Genomic DNA, 25,001 nt, shown 5'->3' with positions numbered 1-25,001 from the left:
TAAGTGTCTGAGGTCAGATTTGAACTCAAGTCTTCCTTACTCCAGGCCCAGCACTCTATCCACTATGTCTCCTAGCTTTCAAATAACAACTATATGTGAACAAAATAAGAGACTAATCACCCTAGTAGGAGACAAGATGAAAAAGCTGGATGAATTCTTATCTACTTTATAAATTATCAGAGAGAACTTTCCATTAAATAATGGAAGAAACTTATCAATGAAAAAAAAACAAAATGGAAAAATGAGTATGAAGGTGGAAGGAAGAATCCTAATCAGTGTCAGGAGGCTGGAGGGTAGAGGAACATGACACAGAAAAAGTCTGAAAGACCAAAGACCACTGCATTTTTCTTAACCATGAAATAGGGCCAAGGATTTTCCCTTAGAAAGACCCTAAGAAAGAAGCAGTTTCTTTTGCTCCAAGAAATGAAGATAAAGATCCATGGGTACCAATAAGAAAGAGGTCCAAGGAAGAAGAGCCAAATTGTTTTAGTTGACAACTCCTAGCTGCTAAATACGGTGGCTATATTCCAACCTGATATGAATAGAGATATATTGTCTTACTGAAGAGGGTCAGAGTAGACCACACCCTCTGATATCACCCCTTCCAATCTGTCTTTCAAACAGCTGTCCATTTAGACATTAGATGGTTAAATGATTTACTTTAGATCACATTTCTAGTATATGTCAAAATGAGACTTGAACTCAGGCCTTCCCGGCAGCAGAAGGAGAAGAAAATGAAGGAGTGGATGTTGGAGCTAGGGTTAGTAATTAGTGATTGGGTATGTCAAGTCACTGGCCCAGCAAGCCTAGGAGCTCAGTGACCAAGAAGTTTAGGGACTTAATGCTGCAAACTACTATTCTAATGGTGGTAGTATGAACATCAGAAACTTGGAAGTAGCAGTGATACAGTGTGGGGTAGGCTGGGGGAAGAGTCAAGAGAACCATTATTAGAGAGCAGGCTTGGCTGATAGCAATTCCAACTGAGAGAAGGAATGTTGAATGTCAAGAACACCCCAAGAGCATCAGAGCAGGATAGGTGAGGTATGAATTGCCATTCCACAAATCTTTTCTGTCCACATAGGGTCAAGACATGTGTATCTCTCTTATATGTACCATGTGTGCCCTACATGGGTCCTTTCACATCAATACAATAAATATTTATCTTTCTGTGACTCTTCCCTTTATATGTCTAGTTTCCCCAATGAGTGTCTGTATTTGTGAGAGGGTATGCCCTAGGTTTATAATGATGGTGGTAGTGGTGATGATTGTAATGATGATAGATAACATTTTTATATAGCACTTACTATGTACCAGGCACTGTTCTAAGAGCTTTACAATTATTTGCTCAGGTTTATGAAAATGTTGCTTTGGTACTCCATTTATTGCTATGTTATTGTATTTAGTGTCTTTGCTTAGAGCTAATTATGTCCCCTGGCAGACTGGTGAAAATAAACCTATCCATGGTGGCTTGTGTGCTATGGTTTGGGACCTTCAAAGTATCTTGAAAATGGGACAGCTTTTTTGAGGGTCTCACATAAGAAGGAGTGCCCCAGATACTAAATTTAAACTCTAGTTCATATCCCCTCTTCAAATTATGATCTTCATGAATTCAGGGTCTATAGATCACCTAAATAATGTAGAGTTAACTACATGCAAGAGGATACTAGAATTTTAAGCCGGGAAATTATCTTGAAATAAGATAGTCCAACTCCTTTATTTTATGGACAAGGAAGCTGAATTTCAAAGAGGTTTAGCGACTTGTCCAACAAGCCAAGATGTTGGCTGGCTGAATGGTAATTTGGACCCTGATACTCTGACTCCAAATTGAGTACTCTTTTCAACAAATCACATTGCCATAGATATTTGTCAAACTTTTATATAGTTAAATTGAATATGAAGAATTCATTATGGAGTATAAATTTATGTTACAGAACCAGGGATTTTCTAGTTACATTTAATTCTATTTTAAGAGAAGATTTTACTAACAGTTATGTATATTTTCTGATTTTTAATTTAATGTCTAATGGTGAGGAATATTGTTGTTGTTGTTGTTGTTTTTCCTTCGTTCTCAAAGAGGATCATGACATGCCATGACTTGTACTCAACTGGATTTAAGTGACGGAGGGTTATGCAAGGTCACCAACCTTACTCTCTCCTCCAGAGCCATCTAGGTCTATTTGGCAAATATATATCAGGACAACTGGATATGGCTCCAGATGTTGAAGGCAATTGGGGTTAAGTGACTTGCCCAGGGTCAAATAGCTAGTAACTGTCTGAGGTGAGATTAGAACTCAGATCCTCCTGACTCCAGGGTCAGTACTTTATACATTGTGCCACTTAGCTGTCCTAATGGAGAAGAATATAAGTTGTTTTTTCTGGTCACTAATAATCTTCCAACCCTTTTAGGGGCAGCTAGGTGGCACAGTGGATAGAGTACTGGACTTAGAATCAGGAATGCTTATCTTCATGAATTCAAATCTGGCCTCAGACACTTACTAGCTGTGTAATCCTGGGCAAGTCACTTAACCCTGTTTGCCTCAGTTTCCTCATCTGTAAAAATGAGCTGGTGAAGGAAGTGGCAAATCACTTCAGTATCTTTGCCATGAAAACCTAAAATGGGGTCCAAAGAGTTGTATACTCCTGAACAACAGCAATCTTTCAACCACTAAAGATTTGAAAGTGAAACTCATTATAATAGCTAATTTTTATGTGGGGCTATCAGCTTTGTAAAGTACTTTACATACTTATTTCATTTGATCCTTATAATAATTCTTTGAGGTAGCTACTGTTATTGTCCCCATTTTACAGAAAAGGAAACAGAGGTTCAGAGATGTTAAATGACTTACTCAGCGTCACACGTCTAATACATGTCTGAAGTGGGAGTTAGTTCCAGGTCTAACGACTTCACCTTATGGGCAGCTAGGTGACTCAGTGATAGAGCACTGGCCCTGGATTCAGGTGGACCTGAATTCAAATCCAACCTCAGACACTTTACAGTTACTAGCTGTGTGACCCTTGGCAAGTCACTTAACTCCAATTGCCCCACCAAAAAAGAAAAAAAAAAGACTTCACCTTTGCTGTCTTCTACTTAGAGAAAAGTATTTCATGAACAAATTTCAGAGAAAAGAAACAATATAAGTTCAATACAAGATTCAGTATAGAATTGAGGGGCCAAAATTAGATGGGGCACAGCATTTACTTAGGGATTCAAATGTGATTAAAAGAGCTCAGGACTTTAAGAGAAAATGGGCAAGAGGAGCAATGTCTTGATAAAAACTTGAGGCAAAACAAAACTGCTCTTACCAGTCATTGTTGTTTGTCCTTTGTTCTTGAAGAGGATCAGGACATCGAGGGGATGTCATGACTTGCACTGAATTGGATTTAAGTGAAGGAGGGTTGTGCAAGGTTACCACCTCATTCCCAGAGTTATCTGGGTCCAGTGGCAAGCTATATATAAGGATGACTGGAGATGGCCCCGGATGTGCAATTGGGGTTCAGTGAATTGCACAGGGTCACATAGCTAGTAAGTGCCTGAGGTGAGATTTGAACTCCCATTCTCTTAACTCCAGGGTCAGTGCTCTATCCACTGCACAACCTAGCTGCCCCCTCTAGCAGGAGATACTTAGTACAATATCTGTATTCCTAAGCCTCTCATAATATTTACTTGACAACACTGTTCATCTTTTCAGAGATGCTTACTGGATAGAACAATTTAGGCAAATAAAACTTCCCATCTGGCATAGCAAAGGATTATAAATCTTGAGCAAACCACAAGCAGCTTAAAAATGGGGTTGCTACTATTAAGATTTATTGCACCAATAGGTGGGTAGAGTGGGTGTTGTGACTTCCAGGACACTAGGGATAATTCATTTGCCCAAACCAATGAGTGTCTCACTAGCTCTGTTGTACCCCAAATCATACAAAAACATAGCTTCACTGCTATGACTTGAGACTTTGACCTTCTTAACTACCCACAAAGTGCTCAGTACTGTGCCAAGTACTACAAGGAAAAACAATGACAGCTGGTGATGATAGTTGGTATTTATGTAGCATCTTAATGTTTGTAAAGCACTTTCTACACATAATCATATTTAAACCATATACCAACCCTGTGAGTTAGACATTACAGGTGATGATATTCCTATTTTACAGTTGTTAAAAATTAGGTTTATGCTTAGTTGAGGGAGAGAAACAGGATTTGAATCCAGGTCTTCCAAACACTAGTAATCAGACTCAGAAAAGTAGAAGGTATGGTCCTTGACTTTAATGAATTTACTATTAGAGTTCTACTAATTGCAGAGATGAAGTGGAACAGTAGGGCATAGTGAAGAGAAGTTCAGATTTGAAAAAAAGAGAACCTGGATTTAGGCCTTGGCTTTGAAATTTGCTACAAATGTGACTTCAGGTAACAACCCCACTCAGCATCAGTTTTTTCATTAATGAAATGAGAGAGTTTGATGAAGTTTTCAGTGAGATTCCTTCCAAATCTAAATGTTTTTAAAAAGTTCTATTAATCTATGATATTACACACATATTTAAGTATAATACAGTATATAATAAGACTATAGATAGGATTTTTGTATAGGTGAAGCCCTAGAATTAGTTTTTCAGCAATACAAAAGATATAATTTTATGGGTGAGAAATTCTAGGTGAAGCCATAGCCCCAGAAGCCCCAATGTGGTTACAGCTCTGATTTATACTTAATCACTACAGTATAACTCAATGATAATTAACCAATACTATTTACAAATTGTAAATATTATGAGTTTAGTAGAGAGGGAGATAAATTAATAAGAGCTAGGTTCATCAGGAAAGACTTCATTGGGGAGGTTAGACTTGAAGAGTATGTAAATTTCCTTGGCGGAGAGAAGGAATATTCAAGGAAAATCAGGAAAGATGAAAAACATTGCCAGGACTAATGAACCTAACATGTTCATGAGACAATGAAGAAACCTACTTGCCTAGGGTGGAGGATATGTATTGAGGTATGATTAAATAATAGACTTGGTTAGATGAGTTGATCTCAGATAAAGAAAGTTTTTATTATTTATTTATTTATTATTATTATTTTTGATAAGGGAAGTTTTTAAAAAAGGAGGGGTAAAACAAGTTAGAATTGATGCATTGGGAAGCAGGGAATCATTTAAGATTTTTGAGTAGGGGAGTTATATAATAAAAATGGACTTTGTAAAGGATGAATCTGATCTTAGTATGCAGGATGGATTGAAATATGGAAAGTATGGCAGTAAGGTAACTATGTAGGTCTACCTATCTATCCTCTATCTATCCTCTATCTAACATCTATCTATTACCTATCTATTCATCTATCTATCTATCTATCTATCTATCTATCTATCTATCTATCTATCTATCTATCTATCTATCTATCTATCTATGTATCATCTTTCTATCATCTATCACCTATCCATCTATCCATCTATCTATCCATCTATCTATCTATCTATCTATCTATCTATCTATCTATCTATCTATCTATCTATCTATCTATCCATCCATCCATCCATCCATCCATCCATCCATCCATCCATCCATCCATCCATCTATCTATCTATCTATCTATCTATCTATCTATCTATCTATCTATCTATCTATCTATCTATCTATGCGTCTATCTATCATCTCTCATCTCTCCCGCCCCCCTCTCCCTCTCTCAGGCTGTTGTGGTCATGTGTGCATTTTTCAAGTGCTTCCTCGACTAGAGAAGCCAAGATAGAAGTGAATGGCTTAGTGTTAAGAGCTAAGGGACTTCATGTCCCTTAATCCCAGGTCTGCCATTTACTACTTGCCTGACCTTGGGCAATGTGACTATAGAGGAAAAGATGGACAACAGAGACATTTTCAGGGAAAAATCAACAGTAATTGGGGAGTGATTGTATAGGAAGAATGAAAGTCAGGAATTAAATTTCCTAAAAAAATTAGCTCCCCACACCTGCTCAACTTGATCCCTGAAATGCTTCTATGTTCCCCTTGGATTGGACTTGTGTATCCAGGAGTCCCCTAATAAAGTAAAAATATCTTTGGAAGTGGTAACATAAGACATTTTTACAATAAACACTTTAACATGTTAAATTAGGTAGCAGAGAGCCAGTTTCTGAGAGAACAGAATAAAGGACCAACAATTTTGATGAAGAACAAAGAGTCCCCATTCTTGCAAATCCCACGTGCTACACTCTCTAGCTTTACCCTCTGTCACCAATAAAAGAGGAGTGCATTTATGGGAAAGGACTGTGGGACTTAGTTGACTTCTTTTTGTTTTTTATCAAGTATCCCCAGCAAAAGGTAAGGGAGAGAGAAGCAGGTGGAGAGGAGGAGTATAGAAGAGGTAAGGAAAGGAGAGGAGAGAAAAAGAGAGGAGGTTAGAGGAAACCATAGTCATTATCATGGAGCCAGGAAAAAAGGAACTCTATGGTATGTAACCTGGCCTGCAGAAAAAAAGAATAATAAACCTGATAAAGATCTACTATGGGCTGTTCCCAAGTTAGATCTTTAAAGCATGGAATAAAGTGGAAACTTGGTAACATTTAGTGAATTCCATTTGTGCATGCAGCCAGCCTGGAAAATTCAGAGAAAAAGAATTCTATGGAAAAACTCATTTTCCTCTTTGCCCCACCCCAATTCATCCAGATTGTTATTTATCCAAATTCCAAATACATATAATGCCAGGTCTACTTCACTGTGTGATTTGTCAAACTATCTACAGAGATTTGGTTGATCATATATGGCTGTTTACTATACCTCCAGTGCAGTATTAGACAGGTGGAGATTAGGAGGAACAATATTGATATTAATCCCAAAGTTGCTAACAGATGAGGAATTAGTTTATTGCCATCTGGATTAAATTTTATTTTTGTCATTGCTAATAATTGTTCATGGAAAACTCATTCTGGGCCTATAGTCCTATTGACAATAGGAGGCAGTGTTAGTGGAGAGAGCCCTGGGGTCTGAGCCAATATATTCAGGTACTAGTTGGGACTCTGCCACCTATTTATATGGGCCAGATATCTTTCTGGAGGGCTTGAACTAGTTTTTCTTTAAGGATTCTCCCAGCTCTAACATTCATAATCATATGGTCAAATAAGTGATTGCAGGGGTCCACAAGTGAGTTCTTATTTATATATTTGTTTCACTTTTGGATCAGGTCTTAGAAAATCTTTTGCCCATGTTGACCCTTCTGGCATGTGTAATATGCCCTCTTAGGGAGTCAGTGATAAATATTAATTTAAAATCTAATTTCATGCCACTCTCCTTTTTCAGATTTCCTGTGACATTACTAGAGCATCCCAGAGTTACAACCTGGGGCTTTGTTCTATGGAAAATAAATACTTTTATTTATGTGTTGGGTATCCTCATTGTGAGGCCAAGTTTAGGCAGAGGATAAAGAAGGTGATATGGGGCCCCTGGATAGGTCACCATGGTAGGAATGGTTCTTTTTCTCTTGAATTTCCCATCTCCCAGCTGCAATGACTTCTGCTCCTTGGACTGTCAGCTCAATGACAGATCCACCCCAATAGTATTATCCAGGAATTTCAATCACTCTCTGGCTCCCTTCCTGCTTGTCAGCTGCTATGATAACAACGATGAATAGGAAATGCCTCCATTGCACTCCTAGGAATGTATTAGCTAAAACGTTTATATCAAAAGAAATATCCTGTTTAGCTGGAAGAATTTCCTTTACCCAACTTTAGCAATGCTCTAAAGTTTTCCAGAGCTTGCAGCCATATTTACTCAGGAGAGTAAGATCTAGGGGTTAATTTTTTTTTTATTTCGATCTGGCATACTTCCGCAAACTGCACAAAAGCCAGGATAACATTTGTTTTTTTAGTCTGTCCAAATTACTTCTTACTCTTAGAGAGGGAACTGAGGGAAGGGTAAACACATTTGGCTACCCACCTGGACCATATGATTTCAGTTAGACTCTATTGCCTGTCATCCCTTTCAGGGCCTTGTTCCCCAGGGAGAAATTGATTCTGTTTGCAAAGCAAAGTCTGAGAAAGTGCATGCTTATCTGTATTGTATTCTGAGAGAGAGGGAAAGAGGGAGAGATAGAAAGAGAGGGAGGGGGGAGAGAGAGGGAGAGGAAAAAAGATAGTATCACCCATGACTAGAAAAGCAACTGGGCAGCTGTGTAAGGAGAATGAGGAACAATAGATGGGTAGCCAGGCTGGTGCATTGGTACCAACAAGATAGTATTTAAAATGAGAGAAAGGCTCCTATCGCATTGAGTAGATCCTCTCTGGAGGTTGTCTAGGAAGAGATAGATAATAATGACATAGAATAAGAATGCAGAAGAGTTTACACTCATGGAGGAGTACCCACATCGATTAATTCATATGTAGCACATATAAATTCTGTGGATATTTATCCCAATTCTCACTATCACAGAGGAGTATCAGTTCCTGGAGTAAAGCTTTGTCTCTAACGCAGGGTATTAGGGATCTAGCTGAAGAATTGGGTGGGATTCGCTAATGGCCTAGGCTTGAGTCCCTTCCCAACAGTATGGAGAGAGCAGTGTGTGCCCCTCCCCCCAATTATCAGTTGAGAATCAATTTGGTCTGAAAACATTATGTAAGAGGTGGTGTGTGGGTCCTGTTCTATTGTGCTCATGAAGGTTATGTGTATCCACATGAGTCTGTCTGGATGCAGTTCAAAGGGAGTCAAGAATATATATCTCTAGAGACTTCTCTTCCCACCTTTCACCAAGGAAGACTAATTCCTGTTAGGAGGGAAAACAGGCAGTTGGGATCAGAGGTCAGGCCAGTTTACTCTCTTCAAAGAAAGTGAGTACTGGCCTAGAATTTTATATGTTTGCTCCCTTAAATATTGTTAATTTAGGGAAGTAATTTTTAGGTTCAATCTATATACTTGATATCTATTCCTTACTGGTAAAGGAGGGACTCAAGCAAAACATACAAGACTTGACTTCCTTCCTGCCATTTCCACAATGAACACAAATAGCAAATAGGAAACAAATCCATTTATATAAACAACAAACAAATCAAGGGAAGTAAACATATGAGATTATATGCCAGATAATATTCAGAGTAAATAAACTCTCCCTTTTGGTGTGAGATAACAGATAAACAGAGAGTCCCAGTTGTCACCTGAGGGGACATTTCCTGAAATTCTATTCTAGCACCCTGGGGATAGGCACATGGCAGAGATATCCAGATTCTTGACTGGTTGCCTTCTCAGTTTTTCTCTCCATTTAAGGAATGGTATGTCTTCTTTCCTGAAGCCAGATGTCTGAAGAGCCAAGATTTCATTTCTCTCCAGCTTGCTCTACCCACTCCATTTGCAGGGACAGGACATTAATAATCAGTATTTACTAATGAACAGAGAGCCCCATAAAACTGGCCCTTTGAGCCAGGGAAATTTAAGTAGTTTTTACAAAGGGGTGTTTACTAAGGTGGCATAGCAGTGGATACAAAATATCCTCTCAAAAATCTGTGAATACTCTTCTATAAGTATGTAGAGTCCCAGGGAAAGTGGGTTCAAGCTTAGAAAGCATATGAGGAAGATAGGTAATTAACAGTTCCTGGATGTCTTTTCTTCCCATATGGGAAGTGCTTAAGAAGCTCCTCTTAGTTTCTTTGCTGGTCTCCTTGTAGAGTCACAAATCTATGCCCAGTCTGTCCTCGGCCGTCATACAAATACTGCTGTTAGCTGATCTAGGGATGCCACTAAGACAACAACTTTAATATGGAAAGTTAAATATCTTCTGAACCCCTTGAAACTCATAAGGATCCACCATGACCAAAGGGGGTGGAGAAGAACACTCTGGGCTCAAGTTGAGGCCTCTCATCCCCCACAAGGTGATCTCTTCTCTGAGGTTTTAGCTAAAAATTCATACTCATTCCTGTTTCTGGAACTCCTGCCTTACCACTTGCTAGAACACTATAATTCTAGCTAACTTAAAGAACCCATAGGCTGTAATGATTGGAATGATGCCACCTGCTGGAGACTTACTGTAGAAAAGCTCTGCCATGAGGTGAAGGTCTCTGAGGGCAAGACCATACGTCTTTTCTTTGGCGTCAGGAAATGTCATTGGCTTGTGGGAGGAAGAAGGGGGAGGCCGGCGCTCTGACTCGTGCTCTTTCCTGTGGATTCTGGCAGAGTTAGTGGAGCTAGAAATGTGCTCTTCCTTTAATAGATAGATAAATGTAGGCCTTTGTCTCTCTCTTTACCAAATTCTTATTCTCCTTAATAAATGCTTAAAAGCTTAACTCTTGCTAAAGCTTATAATTTATTGGCGACCACTCATTAGATATTTTAGACAGAATAACCAGAATTTTAGCCTTATACAGGGCATAATGAAATCCTTTATTTGATTGGAATTTATTTCCTGTCTGGTATCATTTCATGTTATCAAATGGCTTTCAAAGACTTTTCATAGTATAAGTTCTATGATTTATGCAAGTCCTCATCACCTCATGCTTGACCTAGTGCAATATTTCTTTACTGGTCTTCCTGCCTCAAGTCTTTCCACACTCCAGGACATCTTCTATTCAGTTGCCAAATTGATCTTTATAAGGTACAGATCTACCCATGTCTCCCTCTTATTCAATAAATTCCAATGCCACTTCCAGGATCAAAAATAAAGCCCTCTGTATAGCATTCAAAGTTCTTCACAACCCTTCCCGTTTTCCTATACCTTATGCACCCCCCTCTCCCAAGTACTCTGTGATCCAGTGATTCTGGTCCCCTGGCTGTTCTTCAAACAAGACATTCCATCTCCCAAACCTGCATTTTCATAAGCTGTCCCCTATGTCTGGATTTCTCTCCCTCCTCATTTCTATCTTCTGTTATACCTGACTTTCTTTAAGTCCCAGCTAAGAGCCAATTTTCTACAAGAAGTCATCCCTATCCCCAGTAATGCTAGTGCCTTCTCTCTTTTTTCTCCAATTTATCCTGTTTATGTCTTATCTGTACGTAGTTGTTTACTTGTCTCCCTTATTAGACTCTGAACTCCTTGAGAGTAGAGACTGTCTTTGGGGTGACAGACAAGGGAGGTGGAAAGATGAGGGCAAAGCATAAGAGCCTGGACTGAAGAAAGAAATGAGAGAAAATAAGTATGTGGTAGAGATGGATAGGAGCAGAGATCAAACCAAACAACACTTGAAAATTGTAATTGATGAGATCTCCAATTAGCAGTATCTATCCTTCCCCTGAATGAGGTTGCTCATTTTAAACTTCTATATCTTACCTAAATTTGTGTTTCAATAGTATTTGGTAATATTAATAAATTACAAATCATTAAAAGTGATTTTCCTCCGTCAATAGGTTCCGTATTTGAAATTGAGAATGAGAAAGTTTTAACAATAAAAGAAGATATTTCCTAAGTTTTCTTCAAGGTAGGGGTTAAGTTGATAGGAGAAAGAATTTTATACAACTTTAGTAACTTATGGGAATATTCAAAGTATATCATTAGCTTTCCTTTGAACACAGAGATATGAATATGTAATAAGATGAGAAGTCAACAACTTTGAGTGTGTATGTGTGTGCATAGGGATGGGGTTATTATGGCTGTCCTTGAGTGTACCTGCTGCACTTTGCATCACATACCCATACCCCATAGGATATAAAATATTTTTAAGTTGTAAAGTTGTATGGTAATAGTTCAGGTGCTGATTACTTCTTGGCTGTACTGTATTGCCTAATGGCTCATTGTTTCTGCTAGGAAAAAACACGAACTCCTTTGCTTGGTATTTTAAACCCTTTGCAATCTGGTATCACTTTACCTTTCCAGGTTAATTACACATTGCTCTCCCTCATAACTATTTTTCAGTCAATCTGGCCAACTCGATGTTTCTTGTATTTGACGTTCTATCTCCTGATCCAATGCTTTTTCCGTAGACTCTTCCATCTGCCTGGAATTTTTTCTCTCCTCATTTCTCCCCCTTGAAAGTCTTAGCTATCTTCAAGAATCAGCTCTTTCAAAGGATTCCCCCCCCAAATTTCTTCAGTTGCTAGTACTTTTCTCCCTTAAACCATTTATTGTATGTTATTATTTTTTTAGTATGGGTTCAGTATTTATCTGTGAACATGTTGAATCCTTTGAGTAGAATGTAAGTTTCTCCAGAAAAGGGAATGTCTTACCTTTCTATTGCATACCTGGTACCTAGCACAGTTCCTGATATAGAGAAGACACTTAATAAATGATGATTGATTGATTATTTGACTATGCCACTAAAGAAAACATTTTTGGTGGTTCTTCACAGTTTCCTGAATGATATGTAAATTCTTGATCCTAGTGTTCTTTTTCCACAATATGACTCCATCTTCACTTTCCATTTTTCTCTGACAATGTTGTTCTTCCTGGATGTGGTGATCCATCTATATTAGATTACTGCTCTTTCCTTCCTACTCCTACATTTTTTTATTTCATTCACCTTGTGTTCTGTTTCTGGAATGAAGTCCTCTCCTCAAGTCTGCCTATTGGAAATGTTCCTGTCTTTTAAGACCCAAATCAGTTGACACACCTTCTATGATGCCTTATCTGATATAGTACTGTCAAAAGATCCCTTTGATTTCTCCCTCCTCATTTTGTTTGGATCTCATCTATTCATTGATCACATCTTGCCTTTAACTATAGCTCTTTATCCATCTGTTTTATCTTCCTTATTAAGCTCTAATCTTCTTAATGGCTCAGACCATATTTTGTTTCCTTTTATCTCTAATATTTGCCATAGTGCTTCACACAAAGTAGTCACTTAATATTTTTTAAATGTTTAAGTAAATGAAGGAGAGATAAATATCTTCTAGAATTTACTAAGCGACAAATATATAGAGGAAGGAAAATTCATGGTAGTCAATAACCAGGATTATTAGAAAATTATTATTTTTTTACTTTTACTTGCAGTTATTGATATTATTGATATTCTTATTTTAGATTTCCCTGAAGTCTATGCTATATGTGTAGCTTAGGAATATTTAGAACTGCTAAAATGGTTTGTAAAAAACACAATATTCTCATGGGATAAATTGTCATAGAGAAGTGGAGCAAGATAAGAAGTCATTAACCATGTTTATAGAGTATTACTCTAGGCACTGGGGAAAGGAACAAAAGAAATAGAAGGTAAAGGCTCTGGCCTGAAGAAACAAGAAGAAAATGGTTTTATTTGATTGCTGGTTCTTACCCTGCCAATCCACTTTGCTCTTAACTGCCAGATGTCTTCCTTAAATACTACTCCTATCATGTTACTGCCCTGGTCAAAAGTCCTAAATGGTTCCTTCTTTATTACCATTTCAAGTCTAAAGTCATCTACCTAACTTTCATCGCTTTTGATTTCGCTCAAAATTTATTCAACCTTATTTAACACTATTCTTCAAATATTCACTAGATTCTGATCAAATAGGCATCCGCAGTTTTAGAAACAAGGCAGGATTTGAAATTGAGAGATACCTGGGTTTAAATACTGCTTTGGACATGTCATATCACGGATCAATCATTCGACCTCACTTTGCCTTATTTTCCTCATTTGTAAAATGAAGATTATACCTATAGTACTTACCTCACAGGGCCATTGAAAGGATCAATTGTTATAGGGAACATCAAATGCTATAATAATGTTAATTGTTGGTGTTGTTAGAAACACATTATGCTCATTTCCTTTTTCATTTGTGTTGTTTTCCTCGTAATGCTTCCTTTTCCATTCTAGTTATTCCAACCCTAGTTATTGCTGAGGGAAGAGAGCTCCTGGTATGGCTTATTTTACTTCCACAGACAAGATGTATCAAGAACAAAAGCATGAACACTTTCCCCCAACAATTCAGGGGCATAATCTCCCATCATATGCCACCTCATTGTTTAGGGGAACAGGCTTAAAACTTATCCCAGTTACTACATAGCATTGTCCCACTAAGTTCAGGTCTAGATGTGACACTGATGCATCATCATCCCACTATCTACTAGCCGGTGTCCAGAAAGTTTCTCTGAAGATCACTACTTGCTCCTGATGATATCAATATGGTACTGAATCCAAACCCAGATTCTGGAATGCTGGGATATTGAAGTACCTTCCAGAAATTTAGAGTTCTCAAGGTCAGAATTTCCACTACCTTCACCTAAAAAAGAAAACATTAAGTGTTAAGAACAAGAACAGAGTCTATCTTTCAGAAGGGAGAGGGCCTCAAGGGCTTTCTATGACCACATTGCCATTCACCAAATTCTTCTCCTCTGAGTGTCCCACCACTATAATGTAGCTGAAGTGAGAATGGCAAAAATTGCTGAGGCTAAGGCTGAGACTGATAAGCTTTTTAAAATGCCTCTGAGCCAATCACCACATAGTCAGCCAGCTAGAACCAGTTATAGAATGTCTATATATTCTCTAGTCCCTCTAAGGTACTTCAGTTACACATCATTACAACCATCTTAGAAGCTGGCTTCCCAGATTCTCCATGTGGAAAATTAGATGAGGGAACAAAGTGATGAGAGACCATGATTATATAAGTATGTGCAAAATATATAAATATGAATATAAGGTAGTTTTGGAGCATGGGCTTTGGAAGCTGGGGTACAGGATCTCAAGAAAGGCTTTATGCAGGATGTGGCATTAGAACTGAGACCAAAAGGAAACTAGATCTTCCAAGAGGCACTGGGAAGAGAGTGCATTTCAAACAATGGGAACAGCCATGGCAAAGGTTGGGTGACTTCCTCTTGCTCTATTTAGCAGCACCTGGGGAGAAGTGAAAGAGTATTTCAGGGATGAGTAAGAGCTTGAAGATGGAAGTAGAATAAGAGGAAGAAATCTAAAATGAAGGGAACTTCATTTGCTACAGGTTATGGTAGAAAGGATGGGTAGATATTGAATTTGACATCTATGTCGAAGAGTTGAGGTTCATGTGAATGAGAGTAAGATAAATAAGAGTCAGAGAGGGACATTTGATTTTTGGCAATTGGGCACCCGGTATCACAGTGATTGGGAGAGTAAGAGGGTAGGAGTCCAACAACCTTTACTAATGACTCCAGGTAAAATATCATTGGATGGAAGAAGTTCCACTAATGATAGCACTTTAGTAGAATGTTTTCAGTTTCCTCTTGGTTCTGCTTGAACTAATTATATCTCATGGTTTACATGAGAGTCAACATTTTGGTGGAGCTAGATTTATGGTTTTAAGTGAATGTGGATCCACAGAAAATGTTGAATTAGGGGTAAATTGTCTAAGGAGAATGAGAGATTCATTTAGGCATAGGTAGAGAAGTAAATGGCTTTTATAGGTGGTTTTTACATATACAACTAACAGTGAAGTATGTACTTTGAATTACATTAATTTAACTTTTAATTAATTAATTACAATTAATAAAAACAATGACAATTACACATAATGATAGGATAGCATAATGCCAATGAGGGTTTGAAAACCTTTTGTGGAGGCAATATTAGTAGTAAAAGTGCACTTACCATAGCTCTTTAAGTTTTATGAAGTGCTTTCCACCCAACAATCTGTTGTGATGTTTAAAATCTAAATTGTGGTCACCTTAAATCAGAAGCTTCAGCTCCAGTCTAGCCTAGAGTTCCAGCCTGGTTGGGTTCTTCCTGAAGTCCTCCTCCACAAGCCTGCTTTAATCAGGAACACCCTTCTGAAAGCTGTTTGTGGAAGCTTTTTTATACATCTGGAACAGAGGCGGTCCTTACACCCTGCTTCAAGGTGATTGGTTGGCGTCATCCAAATCCGTTGTCTTTGAAGGTGTTCTCAAGTTGAGTTCACAGTCTAGTTTCTGAGAACAATACCTTCTTGAGTATCTGCTAAAATCCCATTATTTCATTGCACTGTGAAGTACTTAGTACAAATATTATCATTCCAAATTTTGCATATGAAGAATTTGAAGCTCAGGGAGGTTAAGAGATTTTTGTCCATGCTCATAGAGCAGTTAATATCAGAGCTGAGATAGACAACTTGCCAAGATATCATAGGCATAGCCCTGACTATGGGAATATTTCATACCAAAGCAACCTCAACATTTTTCTGAAATATCAAGATGATAAATGCAGATACACTTTATTTTTTAGCCTTTGAATTCATTTTAATTCTCTGCTAAGCCTAATAGAAAAAGTGAGGAATCTTTGTTCTCTGAGTCAGAGGTTTCTTTGCAATGCCAAAATAAAAAAAATACAGAAATGAAACCTCAGAGCAGTAGCCAACTATTTTAGACTTTCTATTTTCCCCAGGGAGAGGTATTCTTTTTCTATGTTATCCTCACCAGTTAGTTTGGCATTTAGATAGTTATACCAATAACTACCAGTTTTTTTTTTTTTGTTTTGTTTTTGGTGTCATGGATTCCTTTGGTGCTCTGGTAAAGCCTATGAGGAATGCCAAATTTAAGTTAGAGGTTAATGAAGATAAAGATGCGATGAAAGAAAAAAAAACATTTTAAGTTTATAGACCTCATAGGAGTTCATGGAATCAAGTTGAGAATCTTGATTCCTGGTGTTAGAATTATGTACGAGAACACTGATGGGCAAAGGAAGTGAGAAGTCTTTCCCAATGTTTGTGATGTTCTTGTTTGTTTGTTTGTTGTTGTTGTTGTTGTTATTGTTGTTGTTGTTTGTCCTTCATTCTCAAAGCAGACCATGACATTAGGGAGGTGGTGTCATGATTTGCAGTGAATTGGATTTAAGTGAGGCAGGGCTGTGCAAAGTCACCAGATTCACTTCTCCAGAGCCATCTAGGTGTAGTGGCAAGATATAAATCAGGACCATGAGGGATGGCCCAAAACAGTGGGAGACCTTGCCTTTTGAAGCTAACGGTTTTCCCAGGTCTCAGTTTGCCTACAGGAGGAGAAGAAAGCCAGAAATAATCTGAAATGTACCATGGATTTTGGGAGATTACAAAAGATTTCCAGCAAAAATAGGCAAGGTACCATGGACTGAAGTTCTATAAAGGAAGCTAGAACAGGAGAGTTGCGATGGTTTTAGTTGTAATGTTCTGACACAGAGACATTTCTGATGATGAAAATATGATAATTATCTGGAGAGACAAATGGAGATGTGGAAAAAATTATAAAATGCCTTAGATTTTTAAAAGATAAGTATAGAAGATAGAAGAAAGGAAAATTCAAGAGGATAGTTAAAATGAAAGCAAGATATATAAGTGTAAGAATAATGAATGATGTCAGAAGTGTTAAAGGTCAAAATGAGCTGAGCCTATCAAGGAAAGCTAAGGAAAACAAAAAAATGATTTTTTTCCTCTATTGGGGAAAGGAGGAAGATCAGAGAAAGGAACATTGCTTGTGGAGGATGTGATGTGATGATGATAACTGAAGACATAAGACAGAGCTGTTAAATTTTTATTTTGCTTTGACTTTTCTTTTTTTCTGCCAAGGACAATGACATTTCATCTGGAAAAGAACAAACACCACTAATATAGATTCAACATAAATGAAGAGAGAGTAAGACACAACCTAGATACCCTTGATGAATTCAATTCTTGAGGTCCAGATAAACAATATTCTAGGTTGTTTAAAGGACAATGTATGGCAGTTGAGCCACTCAAAATGATATTTGAAACACCATAGGAATAGGAGAGACAGGATAGGACTGTAGAAAGGCTGACAGTATAAATATTTTTTTTTTTAGTGAAGAAAATGGAATCTGTTAATAATAGGTCAAGAATCAACATATATTTATTATTCACTACTCTGTGCCAGACATTGAACTAGAAAGTAGGAATTCAAAGACATGTGAAACACTCATTAGTCTTAAAGGAATTCTATGTTAGCAGTGGAAGCAATTTGCTCATATATAAATGTGTACAAAATAGATACAAGACAGTTTTTCTTCAAACAAGGCAGTTTTTAGAGGGAAGGCACTAGAAGTTGTAGGTATGGAGAAAAGGATCTTATGCAGAAGCTGCCATTTCAAAATTATTAGAGAGGAAACTATGGATTCTTAAAGGCAGGGGTGAAGAAAGGAATACATTTCAAGGATGTGGGAAAGCCTATGTCAGGCACAAATATGGGAGATGGAGTATCATGTATGATATTCAATGAGAAATCCACTCTATCCAGACTAGAAGTTCTTAACCTTGGGTCCATGAATAGATTTGAGGGGATCCATGAGCTTAAGTGGAAAAAAAATCATTATTTTTACTAGCCTCTGACTAAAATTTAGCATTTCCTTCAAGGATAAATGTGGGCAAAAATGTTATTTTGAAGAATCCATAGAATTTATCAGACTGTCAAAGAGTTAGTTCAATACCTTAAAAAAAGGGTAAGAACCACTGTATAAACTTCAGGGTTCATAATGACAAGTAATACCTAATAAGATTAGAGAGGTGTGGGGGAGGCAGGTGTGAAAAATAGAGAGGTCTATTCAATCCTAGAAGACATAGAGATTCAGTAGAATTTATTGAATAGGTGAGTGATGTGATCAGACTGCTTTAGGATTGTCACTCTGACAGTTGTTTAGGAAGGAGAATGGTGGGTAATAAGCATTTATTATTTAATATTATTAACACTTACTATGTGCCAGGGTAGTAGGAGGCAGCTAGGTAGCTTAGTGGATAGAAGGTTGGGCCTTGGAGTCAGGAAGACCTGAGTTCAAATACAGCCTCAGACACTTGCTATCTGCGTGATCATGGACAAGTCACTAAACTCTGTTTGCTTCAGTTTCCTCATCTATAAAATGAGATGGAAAAGGAAATGACAAACCACTCCAGTTTCTTTGCCAAGAGAAAGAAATGAAAAATAGAAATATGTATGGAATGATTTGATATGATTTTACATGTATATATACATATATACATGTGTATATACATATATATACACACATACATACATACACACATATTTGTGTCTAATGGTAGCCATTTCTAGGGGGGGGAGGAGGAAGGGGAAAAAATAAACTTTACATGATAAATTTATTAAAAAGTTGAGGAAGGGCAGCTAGGTGGTGCAGTGGATAGAGCACTGGCCCTGTAGTCAAGAGTACCTGAGTTCAAATCCGGCCTCAGACACTTAACACTTACTAGCTGTGTAACCCTGGGCAAATCACTTAACCCCAATTTCCTCACTAAAAAAAAAAAAAAGTTAAGAGGAAGAGCAAGTAATAGATTTACAGTTTTATGTGCAATAATCTTTTTATTATTCTATTATATTGTAGAAATGCTTGTTTTATTTCGTAAATTAAAAATAAGATTAAATTAAATAAAAAAAAAAACCACCCATGGATAATATGGCCCATGGCATCATGAAGAATTGGATACAGCTGAATAACCCAATAACAACAATGTTGCCAGGCACTGTGCTAAATCTTTACAAACATATCTCATTTGATCCTCACAGCAATTCTGAAAGTTATTTCTATTATTATCCCCATTTTACAATTGAGGGAAATGAGGCAGAGGTTAAATGACCTGACCAGGGTCACACAGCTAGTAAGTATTTGAGCCTGGATTTATATTTGGGTTTTACACACTTCCAGTTGCTCCATCTATTGCCTCAGGTAACTGCCTCAGATCATGGAGCTAGAAGGGATACTTAACATGCCACTAGAGTATTATCCAAAAATGGATTTTTTTTTTTTTGGAGAGGTGGCTGGTTGTCTTTAAATGAAGTCTGTGGAACCACTTGTGTGATTTGTTGAGATTAGGATCTTCTTCTTAAATTTTAATTAGAATAGGAAGCTTCTGAACTCAGATTTGGTGGTTTTGGTGATTCTGGGCAGCTTTGCTCTTTGTTGTTTTGGTGTCTCCTGCTCTTTTTCTTTAAATCTGGGAAGACTTTATCTCTGTCTCTGTCTGTCTGTCTGTCTGTTTCCTTCTCCTTCCTTCCCTCCCCCCACTCTCTGTATCTCTATCTTTGTCTCTGACTGTGTCTATCTCTGTCTGTCCCTGTCTCCCTCCCTTATCCATTTTCTTTTCCTTAACCTGATCTTGAAATGGATGAATGACAGAGCTGCTATCATGTGGCTGTCTCTGTGGCCTGCTCAAGCTCCTTTTGTGAAGTGATATTGCTTCCATGCCATGGTGGCTGGATCCTATTGTCTTAGCTTTTGGGAGAGGGGAAAGAGAAATGTTTTCCTGAAACTTGGATGGGAGATTAGTTTTTATTCCATCAATGCAGACCAGCTCCCCAGTTGAATCATACATTTATAACTCTTCAGGAATCCTTATTCACATGTTTAATTCCTTCTTTTTAAAAATTTTGGTGAGGCAATTGGGTTAAGTGATTTGCCCAGGGTTACACAGCTAGTAAGTGTTAAGTGTCTGAGGTCGGATTTGAACTCAGGTCCTCCTGAATCCAGGGCCGGTGCTCTATCCGCTGCACCACCTAGCTGCCTTAATTTCTTTTTGACAAAGCAAATAAAGCAAGCCACTTCCCTTGATTTGTTTTCTCTAAGAACATCTATTGGTGATTCAGTGTTATGACTTCTATTCCTTTGTTATAGAACCAGTCACAAAGCTTTGCTGAAGACTTGCCCATTCTCCTTGCAACTTTTATTCCCCTCTGAATCACAGGATGTAATTCACTTGGGTCCAATGATTTGTCAAATTGAGTGGTTATAATTATCCTATTTGCAATGGGAAAATCTTTTAATATTTCACTATTCCCCTCATGCAATTGCATCTCTACCTTAATGACAAATCATTGTGAATAATGGGATAGAAATAGTTTTTATGTCCTCAGTTTATATGGCTCATATTCTCTCTCTCTCTCTCTCTCTCTCTCTCTCTCTCTCTCTCTCTCTCTCTCTCTCTCTCTCTCTCTCTCTCCCCTCACCCCTTCTTACCTCCTCCTTCCTTCTCCCTCTCTCTCCTTTGTCTTCTCTCTCTCCTTGGTTTTTCTCCTTTACTTTCCTCCCCTCCCTACTCCTTCCCTACCTGTTAGCTTCCCTTTTCCTCTTTCTCTTTTTATATTTTTAACTATACTCATTGGACTAATGCTTAATAATGTATATATGATTCTCATCCATTCACTTTTTTCCTATATCTATTGCTTCTATGTATGTCTATTTCTACTTTGTACATTTGATTATAAATGATATCCCCCTCCATTGCTCAAAGATAAAGATTTAACTCCATGAGCTTGTCTATGTCTCTCACACTAGAGCATTATTCTGTGGGAAACAGCATATTTTAGTGGGAAGCTTACTGAACTGTGGTTCAGGGGATCTGAGTTCTATGGACTTTTTTTTTTGTTTGTTTTTGTTTTTTGTTTTTGTGGGGCAACTGGGGTTAAGTGACTTGCCCGGGGTCACACAGCTAGTAAGTGTTAAGTGTCTGAGGTGGGATTTGAACTCAGGTACTCCTGAATCCAGGACCAGTGCTCTATCCACTGAGCCACCTAGCTGCCCCTCTATGGACTTTTTGAGCTAGGTTCCATTGGGCAAGTCATTTCACTTTCAGGTGCTTCAGTTTCCTTTTCTGTAAAATAAGTTAAATTTGATCAGTGGTTTTCACCACCACCCATTTTTGAATCATGGACCCCTTGGGCAATCTGTTAAGGTCTTTGGAACCCTTTTCAAATACTGTTCATTGCCTTTTATATTTGTTATATTTACATTTATTATACCTTTTATAATGAAAGGAAATGCTAAATTTAAGTGAGAGGTTGGTAAAAATAAAAATAATACTTCTTTCCCATCCAAGCTCATGAACTGCTTGAAATCTCTCCATGAACCTAGTGGGGGCATATGAACTCCAGGGTAAGAACCCCCTAGATTAGATGCCAATCTCTAAGATTGCTAACATTTCTCATATTCTATTTCATTCCAACCTTTTTTACTGTTTAGGGAAAAGAAGCAATTAGTTCAGAGACTGAGTAGCAGTTGCTTCTGATTAGTTGATAAACTGTTGCTAAAACAATCATACTGCCCCAACTCAATTAGTGCAGTAAAGCCTACTATCCAACTAGAACAATGACACACATTTTATAAAATTTTTAGATTTATACAATGTTTTCCTCACATAGAGCCCATTATATATAGTGCCTATTATTATCCCCATTTTCTTGATGAGAAAACAGGTTGGGAGAGGTCCATGGTCACAAAATGAGTAAACATAAGAATAAAACTTTGAGTCTCTCTCTACTCCAATTTCAACTCTTTCAGCTACTATGAGTGCAGTATAAACATGCTAGGTTATGTCTTCTTTACACTCAATAAATAAAGGAGATTTACTTCCCTTTAGGCTGTATTCTACAAGTTTTCTCTGACTATATTTCTTCTTGTCCCATGAAGCCAGTTGGCTCCTGCCCCTCTGAACTGATATCAATTGTAATCTGTTTCTGGAAAGCAAATGCCTTTTATCTCTCTGCTAAATCTTGGCATGTTCTAAATCTCACCAAGTTATAAACTTTGTCCTCATGCCAAATTATTCCTTATTTTTCAAATGATAATGAAAATAATCACATTTTCAAGACTTTTATACTTTCAGTCCTGTCACAATACTTCCTGTTTCATATTTAAACTTGACCATTGGAGTTATGGGGACATTTTAAGCCTATAAACAAAAGATTATTGACATGGGGCTTGGGACATATTGAGGAATTAAGGGACTATTAAAGTTTAAACTGGCTAACTAGATATCAGGAGGGACACACCTAAGAAGTAAGGGGAGATTAAATTCTATAGCAGGAAAGTCAGTTAGGCTTGGCTACTACCTAAGCTAGGAGACAGAAATAACTCCAGAGGTCAGGACTATCATTACAAAGGAAAAAAATTCCCCTGATGCTCAGGAATCATTCCCCACACCACCCCCTAAAGGTGGTTACCTCATCTATCCTCTATAAAAGCTTTGACCTTTCTTCCATTAGGGAGAAAGATGTCTCTAAACCATCTCCTTTCCTTGAGGCAAAGTCTTTGACTTCCCTCTTGGTCACTTTCTCCAGTGCCCAAATAAAGGACCATTTTATTCTAATTGGACTGTGTGTTAGAGTTGTAATTCTTTAAAGAAGAATACCGGGGCAGCTACGTGGCACAGTGGATAGAGCACTGGCCCTGGAGTCAGGAGTACCTGAGTTCAAAGCCAGACTCAGACACTTAACACTTGCTAGCTGTGTGACCCTGGGCAAGTCACTTAACCCCAATTCCCTCACTAAAAACAAAAGGAAGAAGAAGAATACCTAAGGACCCCCACACCATCTATTCCCCACCCATGACATCATGAACACATTCAATACTCCTAGTGTTAACAAGGGGCTATTAAAAGTATTTAAATTCCATTGTCCCTAAAAGAACACCTCCCCGCTATATCTTTCATCTGGTCAAATTTTTGTCATGCTCCTTTTAGACCTGTTGCAAGCTCTTAATTTTAATGCCTTTCTCCACCAGTGTTTTGCTGCTGTGTCTGCTGATTTTTACCTCTCCCACTGTGATATGTCCTTTCTGACCATAATGGGTGCTTAGTCTTCTATAATAGAAAAACATTTCAATTTTATGCCAGTTATGTAACTACTCAATTTCAGTTCGTAATTTTGTCCTATGTGATATGCTTGTTTAAATCTCTTGCTCAGCATTTCAAAGATGCATTGCCATACTTCTCATTTACTTTGCTTTTCCAATTTGTATTTTAATTCTGTTAAAACCCTAATGTTTATAAAATTGAAGCTCTTAGAGAGCAGGGTCAATACTTTATAGATCTTTGTCCCTCCCACAGTGTCTGATATGGTGTCTTCTACAAAGCAGCTGTTCAATAAATATCGTTCATGACAATGATAGCTTTGATGATGGTTTGATAGTAATGGGGCAGCAGAGGGGTGATGTAAAGTGCTCTGAGTTTCGATTCTGGAGACCTGAGTTCAAATCTTGATCTGATACTTCCTAGCTCTGTGATTCAAATAATGGGTTTGGAGTCAAAAGTCCCAGATTCAAATTCTACCTTTGGAAACTACTACTCATGTGATATTGTACAAGCCCGTTAACCTTTATGAGACTCAATATGCTCTTATGTGAATGTGTGAAATGAGATCAGACTAAATAACCTCTGTTATGTTAAAAAAAAAACCAACAACAACCCTTGAACTAGTAAAATTGAAGAAACCCCAGGTCCAAAAGAGAGGCCTGGAATGAACCAGAGTTTGATCAGTGTTTATGAAGATTATAAATGCATTTGTTGCTTGATAATAAGCTTGCAAGCTGGACCAGTGAGACAATGTCCACAGCAATTTGAAGGGGAGTCAGGGAATTGGGGAGAAAGGCAGGAATTGGACAGGTCCTAGAAAAGAATGAGGTGGAAGCCCCATTCCCAAGAGAAGGAGAGAACCAGAAAATAGGGGAATGAGAAATTTCAGGTGTCAGAGCTGTGGCCTTTTAATACACAAATCAGAAGGCATTTTTGGTGATAAGCAGTCCTGCCAGTTCAAGGCTTGAGCACAAACAATAAGATAAGGGGATATCTCCCCAAAGCATAAAACAGGATTTGTCCAAGAGCCCCATTACCAACAGTTAGCAGAGTCTCTGAAGATAAGGATGTGTCTTGAAAGTCCATCAAATGGCTCAGGGTATGCTTTAAGGTTGTTATAAGCTCAATTGGCTTCAGAGCTGCTGATTTTATACACATCCAGCTGGGTTTATTCTTGGTCACTGCAAAGGATTGTTGGTATGTTAAGCCACTCTGTATTTTCGGTAATACCGCCAATCCTCATCCAGTTCTTCTCAGTTACCTGCATAATTGGAGGGGAGGGGGTGGGGGCGGGGGGAGGGGGAGTCAAGCAAATAAGTTAGTCGTAGTTAGCTTGTCCATTTTTACACTCCTGAAGTCCCTTCCAGCTCTAAAATACATGATCCAATGAAGAGGAAATCCATACTTAGTTCCCCCCCCTATTTCTACTTCTCTTTGTCTCTCTGCCTCAATCTCTGTCTTGGTCTATCTCTATCATTCTTTTTTGTCTCTGCCTCTTTCTCTGCAGGAATACTTAAATTCTTCTTTTCTGCCTGAAAGTCTCCCTTTAGTCTCAGCTTTGTACTATATATTATTTTGGGCTATGGCTTAAGTTCTGTTCCTTTTTGGAATATTCCATTTTATTCTTGTTCCATATTTG

This window comes from Dromiciops gliroides, chromosome 1, assembly GCF_019393635.1.
Source record: "Dromiciops gliroides isolate mDroGli1 chromosome 1, mDroGli1.pri, whole genome shotgun sequence".
Taxonomy (NCBI): Eukaryota; Metazoa; Chordata; class Mammalia; order Microbiotheria; family Microbiotheriidae; genus Dromiciops; species Dromiciops gliroides.
The sequence above is the reverse complement of the archived record's forward strand: the minus strand, read 5'-3'. Positions refer to the sequence as shown.